This window comes from Sapajus apella, unplaced genomic scaffold, assembly GCF_009761245.1.
Source record: "Sapajus apella isolate SASKATOON/1434 unplaced genomic scaffold, GSC_monkey_1.0 scaffold12, whole genome shotgun sequence".
Taxonomy (NCBI): domain Eukaryota; kingdom Metazoa; phylum Chordata; class Mammalia; order Primates; family Cebidae; genus Sapajus; species Sapajus apella.
In genome coordinates, this window is record NW_022436952.1 from 31,680,953 (window position 1) to 31,689,336 (window position 8,384).

Consider the following 8,384-nt stretch of genomic DNA (forward strand, 5'->3'; position numbering starts at 1 on the left):
GCGGAGGTTGCGGTGAGCCGAGATCGCGCTATTGCACTCCAGCCTGGGTAACAAGAGAGAAACTCCATCTAAAAAAAAAAAAAAAAAAAAGTCAGGGATATTTCTGAAGTGTGCGTCGTCGATGCCTATGTACTTCCCAAGCTGTATGTGAAGCTACATTACTGTGTGAGTTGTGCAATTCATAGCAAAGTAGGCAGCAATTGGTCTCGTGAAGCCTGCAAGGACCAAACACCCCCACCCCGAATTAAACCTGCAGGTGCTGCCCAATGACCCCCGCCAAAACCTATATGGGGAGCTGAGTCCTTAAAGACTGAAGATGGACTGTTCTCTGGAGAAAAATAAAATGGAAATTGTACTTAAAAAGTGAGTTGAGGAGAGGGTGATTGGGTATGGATAACAAACCCAGAAGCCGTTCCCACAGTGAGACATAAACCTTGCTTTCTCTGGGGCTGAGTTTTCAATTTCAAATTCTCAAGATTTACCAGTAGTCTAGTACTTTAAAAATCCAAGTCATGTACTCAAGAAATCCAAATTCTTACATTTTTTGTACTTTTTTGCCACCAATAGTCACTAGAGGGTACTCTTTAGGCTACAATACAATGTAAGTGTACTACTCAAATATTCTTTTAATCAGGACAGAATTGAAGTAAATAGTGCCAGGACCAATGCTGACCTCACGGTGGCACTCCAGTGTTGGAATAAAGTGCTCTCTGGAATCACCTTATTAACCTCCAAATGGACAGTCCACACTGAAGCGAAGAGTTGGCATGAACTCTGGGTCCATAGACCCTACCGTTTAATTTCCTAAAGAGAATTTACCAAGGAATTTGCTTTTCTGTTTTAAAATCAGCTCTGGCCTAAGGCTGGATCAATAGAATAAGTGTATAGTATGGCAGAATGTCTCTATCTATAAAAAATTTCATCAGAGTTCAACACTAACCAAAATAATATCACCATTATTGTTTATTAATAGCTACCATTTATTGAGTGACTGCTGTGTGCCACATTGGGTTCAGGATACTTTTTAGATCATGTGAGCTTATTGAACTCACGACAGCTCTATGAGGTTGAAATTACAGTGTTCTTATTTTTCTGAGGAAGAAACTAGGGCTCAGAGACATTAAGTAGCTTGCCTCTCACATCATATCGGTAGTAAGTGGCCATACTGGGTTTTGAACCCAATCTGTGTGATTTCTAAGCTTGAGCTCTTTAAAGAAGGCTGCATTGCCTCATATTATTGATGCCAAGATACAAGCAGCAGTTAATGAAACTTGGTTTTCTTCAGGTATAGGCTATTTGGCATGAGGTGGTTTAAATAATACCATATTTAAGGAAATCTAATGAAGGCTCCTACTGTGAATTTGTGGCCTATCCATGAAACTCTTTGCCACATTTGAGAAACAGGTTATTTACATAATCACCAAGTATGTCCCACAAGGTATTTATTAATTACAAAGAGAAAAATAGAAAACTTACAGTGGAGCAACCTGGAAGATGCCATGTGAATCAAATGGTCACAGTATAAATGGTAACACAAAAGTGGTAAAATATCAGTATGTACACCATGGTGATATTCTTTTGCTTTTATTGTGGAATAGACACAGGGACAAGGGAGGATTTGCTGACATTATTGGTCAGGAGTGGAGTAGAGGATGATTCCTATCTTTGATTTCTATCTGTGAAAGCCCAGATCTCACAAAGATTTCCAAATGAAACATTTACCTTTCTAAGGCATAGAGAACTATTTGTGAACCCTAGACTCTATACGAGGAAAGGCTCTAAGAAAGACACAAATAATAAAATTCTAGAATAATGTTATAGTACTGATTGTAGACTAAGGGGAGTAGGATTTGATTGTCCTCCTAATAAAATGCTTAATCAAGAGTATATAATTTATAAATCATATTTGTAAAGCATTTTTTTTAAATGCCTTACAGACTTCAAAGCCCTCAAGCTTCTCTGTGTCTCTAGGGGTTAATATCAGCATTTTGTATATTCTCAGCTTGAGATAATTACCAATGTGCCTATTTTTTTAAGGAACTGTCTTTTGGTGAGAAGGAGAAGATGTCTGCAGAAGCTTTTTGTTCAACATGTCAGTATTTGCATGATTTACAGTGTAATTAACCAGGCCCTGTAGCACCGGCAGACCTGCCCCCTTCACTATTCATCATGTTTCCAGCAACTTCAGATCATCAACTCTGCTGGGAGGAAATATGTCCTTCTTGGAGATGTAAAAATATATCCACAATCATTCCCACAGGCAGAATGTGATCCATCCTTATGTATTTATTGTTTCTCATATCTAAGGGATCTTCCCTCCATTATTTTTGTACAGCATTACTCTCGGAACTAAACTAATTAAATAAATACAAGGCCAGGCATGGTAGCTTATAGTTACCAAGAGCACTTTGAGAGGCCAAGGCAGGTAGATCACTTTGAGCTTAGGAGTTTGAGACGAGCTGGGCAACATGGCGAAACCCTCTCTCTACTAAAAATACTATTTTAAAAAAATACTTTAAGTTCTGGGTACATGTGTAGAAAGTGCAGGTTTGGTACATAGGTATACATGTGCCATGGTGGTCTGCTGCATTCATCAACCCGTCATCTACATTAGGTATTTCTCATAATGCTATCCCTCCCCTAGCTCCTTACCCCCTGACAGGTCCCAGTGTGTGATGTTCCCCTTCCTGTAACCATGTGTTCTCATTGTTCAACCCCTTCTTATGAGTGAGAACATGTAGTGTTTGGTTTTCTATTCTTGTGTTAGTTTGCTTAGAATGATGATTTCCAGCTTTGTCCCTGCAAAGGACATGAACTCATCCTTTTTTATGGCTGCATAGTATTTCATGGTATGTATGTGCCACATTTTCTTTATCCAGTGTATCACTGATGGGCATTTGGGTTGGTTCCAAGTCTTTGCTATTGTGAACAGTGCCACAATAAATATACATGTGCTTGTATCTTTATAGTAGAATGATTTATAATTCTTTGGGTATATACCCAGTAATGGGATTGCTGGGTCAAATGGCATTTCTAGCTCTAGATCCTTGAGAAGTCACCACAGTGTCTTCCACAATGGTTGAACTAATTTACACTCCCACCAATCGTGTAAAATCATTCCTATTTCTCCACATCCTCTCCAGCATCTGTTGTTTCCTAACTTTTTAATGATTGCCATTCTAACTGGTGTGAGATGGTATCTCCTTGTGGTTTTGATTTGCATTTCTCTAATGACCAGTGATAATGAGCTTTAAAAATACAAAAATTAGCCAGGTGTGGTGATGTGTACCTGTAATCCTAGCTACTTGGGAGGCTGAGGCAGGAGAATCGCTTGACCCCAGGAGGTGGAGGTTGCAGTGAACCAAGATTGCACCAGTGCACTCCAGCCTGGATGACAGAACAACACTCTGTCTCAAAAATAAAAAATAAATACAAAATCTAATACTACTTAGGAATAATTTCGTTATTCAATTGCTTATAATCACCAGCACATATTTGTTAAGGTATAATTGTGCTGGGTAAAAGACAAAGTCTGTTGATTCAAAATCTAAAACAAAACACCTATATAGACAAGTAATATTATTGCAAAACGACTTTAAGTCTCTATATTAAAACATTGCAGGTATCCAAAAAACTTCAAATGTGTTTACTTTTGGCCCAGTAAGCATTCTAAGTATTTACTCTGAATATACACCTATGGCAATATGAAAATACATATGCATAAGTTTATGTATTGCAGTATTGTTTGTATTGGGAAACAATTTAAATTCCCATATGGTTCTCTAGCAAGCAGGCTCAGGAAAAAAAATGTCTCCTATGGAGAAGAGTGGTTGAATAAACTACAGTACAAACACATAAGAGAGTACTATACATCTTTAAAAAAGAATGAGGGGGCAGGCACAGTGGCTCACACTTGTAATCCCAGCACTTTGGGAGGCCAAGGTGGGTGGATCACCTGAGTTCAGGAGTTCAAGACCAGCCTGGCCAACATGGTGAAAACCCACCTCTACTAAAAATACAAAAATTAGCTGGGCACGGTGATATACGCCTGTAATCCCAGCTACATGGGAGTCTGAAGCAGGAGAATTGCTTGAACCCAGGAGGCAAAGGTTGCAGTGAGCTGAAATTGTGCCACTGCACTCTTGACAGAGCAAGAGAATAAGGAAGATGTCTGTGAACCAATATGGAATGATTTCTAGGTTATATTATTTAGTGAAAAAGGTAGAGTACAAAACAGTATAGTTGCTACTTTTTGTGTAAAAAAAAAAAAAAAGGAGTGAGAAAACATACACACGTCTGCTTTTTTGACCAAAAACAAAAACTGGGAAGGATAAACTGGAAAGTAATGAGATTAGCTACCTACCGGAAGTGGGAGGAAATGAGGAAGAAAGTGTGAGGAGGCTGGGGACTGAGTAGAGGGGATGAGGACTGACATTTTTCTTGAATATTTCTTTTTGTATGGTTCTATTTTTTGGAACTATGTTAATGTTTATATACTAAAACACACACGAAATGCACACACACAAATGGGGTGGGGGGAGACATACTAAAATGGAATGCTAACAAATCAACCTAACAGTTTCAAGTGAATAATATAATCACCCGGAAGGCCAGGTATGTTGGTGGGGGGGACTAACCCAATCCAAGCAACTTCAGAATACAATTGTTTTTACAGTATATACTCTCAGACGAAAGACTAAATGAACTGTAAATGAATATTACATTTTAGTTAATTTTTTTTTGCAGTAGAGGATGCCTTTTGGTAGCAATTCTAAAGCTACTTCTGTGTATTCTGGAATTGGGCAAATAAGTAAATATATTACAGATAATGAAATTCATTTTCTTCACAGAGAGAAGAGAGTTACAAATTAGAATGGGACAAAAGTAGAACGAATCCTATAGTGTTGGATTAGACTTGGAATGACAGTGTAAAACTCTTGTTTTTTAAGAAAAGTATTGAGTATGTTTTGGCCGGGTGTGGTGGCTCACACCTGTAATCTCAGCACTGAGAGGCTGAGGCGGGCAGATCACGAGGTCAAGAGATCAGGACCATCCTGGCCAACATGGTGAAACCCCATCTCTACTAAAAACACAAAAAATTAGCTGGATGTGGTGGCGTGCGCCTGTAGTCCCAGCTACTTGGGAGGCTGAGACAGGAGAATTGTTTGAACCTGGGAGGTGGAGGTTGCAGTGAGCCGAGATCATGCCACTGCACTCCAGCCTGGCAACAGAGTGAGACTCTGTCTCAAAAATAAAAAAAGGTATGAGTATGTTTTTATTGTGTACATATAATAATATATATATGCATGTATATAATCCCTGATTCTTTTCACTGAGAAAGCCCAGAAACAATGACACCCCAAGAGCAATGAGCACACCTGTCACTTAGATCTTGATTTCTAATTTTGTTACTATTAAAAGGAACCAGAGCTCCTTGGGGAATTGGCCAATTCCAGGGAGGCTAGGGCTGGGGAAGTACAAGATGAGCCTTGCACATCTTATTAAGTAAGTTAGAAAGTGCTTTAAAATATAGGATCAGACAATGTCAAAATGTCCAAGAGTTTTCCTCAAGGGATTCCTGCTAGGCAAATCTGGAACAATTAAGCATAATGATAAATAATGATAGTAATGTATTATAACTCATTGAATAACATATGTGGACATATAAATAAATAAGAGTAAATAAATGTGGGAGAAGGAAAAGTGAGTCCTTATTGTAGACTATCAACTAATAAATGTAGGAGGAATAATGGAATTAGAAAGTCACTATTTGGCAACTGTCATGGTAATAATTGAATCATCGATGGATAGGAAAAGTAGCAGGTAAAGTTTGGTTGAGAAACGGGATATTTACATAGTCACAAAGTATGTCCCCACAAGATGTTTATTAATTATAAAGAGAAAATTTATGAATTTAGAGTGGAGAAATATGTCAGATACTATGTTAGCAAAATGACCAAAATGATAAAGCAAATGTAAAATATCAATATTTAGGAAATTGGATGAGGAGTATACAGGAATTCTTTGTACAATTTCTATACCTTTTCTGTAAATCTGAAATTAAGAAATAAAAAGCTAAGAGAGAAATAAAAAGTTAAAAAGTTGAAAGTAAAACACTTTCAAGGATTGCTAAGCTACAACAAGACAAAGGCTGTAATGAATGTGTAACATGTAAATTCTGCTCACCTTCCTAGCAGAACAGCTTACAGAAGGTCTTCCTTAGGGTGTGGGGAGTGGGAAGAGGGCAAATACCTTATGTGATGCTTCTTTGAACACAATTTTTATTTTATTTTTCCAGACAGGGTCTTGCTCTGTTGCCCAGGCTGGAGTACAGTGTTATAATCATAGCTCACTGCGCCTCAACCTCTTGGGCCCAAGAAATATTGCTACCTCAGCCTACCAAGTAGCTTGGACTGTCATCACCCACCACTACACCTGGCTAATTCTTTTTATTTTGTAGAGATGATGTCTCACTATGTTGCCCAGGCTGGTCTTGAACTCTGGGCCTCAAGCAGTCTTCCCACCTCCACCTCCCAAAGTGCTGGGATTACAAGTGTGAGCCACTACACTTGGCATGAACACAATTTTTAAGAATTGTTTTTTAAAAGATATCAACCTAGGCCGGGCGCGGTGGCTCACGCCTGTAATCCCAGCACTTTGGGAGGCCGAGGCGGGTGGATCACGAGGTCAAGAGATAGAGACCCTCCTGGTCAACATGGTGAAACCCCGTCTCTACTAAAAATACAAAAAAAAAAATTAGCTGGGCATGGTGGCACGTGCCTGTAGTCCTGGATACTCGGGAGGCTGAGGCAGGAGAATTGCCTGAACCCAGGAGGCGGAGGTTGCGGTGAGCCAAGATCGCGCCATTGCACTCCAGCCTGGGTAACAAGAGCGAAACTCTGTCTAAATAAATAAATAAATAAATAAATAAAAATAAACCTGTGGCTGGGCGTGGTGGTTCATGCCTGTAATCCCAGCACTTTGGGAGGCCAAGGCCGGCGGATCACGAGGTCAAGATATCGAGACCATCCTGGCCAACATGGTGAAACCCTGTCTCTACTAAAAATGCAAAAATTAGCTGGGCATGGTGGCGTGCACCTGTAGTCTCAGTTACTCAGGAGGCTGAGGTAGAAGAATTGCTTGAACCTGGGAGGCGGAGGTTGCAGTGAGCTGAGATCGTGCCAAAAAAAAAAAGATATCAACCTGTTACAAAAGAATTTTGAAGGTATTTCTTAAAACTCTGTAATGTAACAGAAATTCTGGGTTTCTAGTTGTTAAAAACAAACAAACAAAAAACAATTAGATGAAAATTTTAATCCCAGAAGACCTAAAAATTTAAGAAATTAAAAAATAATAAAATAGAGTAATTTCTGTTCCCTTCCCAGACAGTAAATTTAAATAAAAACTTCTGATTATGATGGCTGTTATAAAGCTTTAATGTTACTGATACAAATGTACTCCAAAACGCTTTTATCCGTCACATAGAAATGAGTGAAAGATCATTGAAGAGAACTGTCCTAGGTAATGAGGTGGTAAGACTACAAGGTGCCTAGTAGTATTCTGAATACTTTTTGTAAATTAACTCATTTATTCTCACTGCAACCTTATGTTGTAATATTATTATTAGATTCATTTTACACTTGAAAAAACCAGGGTTCCCAAACTTTCTTGATAACTGTGCTCTTAGACTCTCAGCAATTTTTTCACAACTCAGGCTCAAAGAAATACCTAATAATTCCATTTGTTAAGTTAAGCCCAAATATCTTAACATATATTTGTGATTTTACAGCTTAGTAGCCATTTGAAAAAATAATACATATAAAAGTTGTTTTATTTCTTTGAGACAGAGTCTCACTCTGTTGCCCAGGCTGGAGTGCAGTGATGTAATCACGGCTCACTGCAACCTCTGCCTCCTGGGTTCAAGCAGTTCTGATGCTTCAGCCTCCCAAGTAGCTGGGATTACAGGTGTGCACCAATATACCCAGCTAATTTTTGAATTTTTATAGTGATGGGGTTTCACCTATGTTGGCCAGACTGATCTCAAACTCCTAGTCTCAAGTGATTCTCCTGCCTCAGCCTCCCAAAGAGCTGGGATTAAAGGCATGAGCCCCTGCCCTGGGCCATACATATAAATTTAAAGAAAAAAAATTGTATTTCATTTAAAAATAATTACACTTACTTGCTAATGGGAGTTGCAAAAAAAAAAAATTACCTACACACTAAGAGCACAGTTATCAATAAAGTTTGGGAAGCTTGGTTTTTTCAACTATAAAATGAGTCTAATAATAGTACCTACAATATAGGCTGGGTACGGTGGCTTATGCCTGTAATCTCAACATTTTAGGAGGTTCAGGCAGGCAGATCACTTGCGGTCAGAAGTTTGA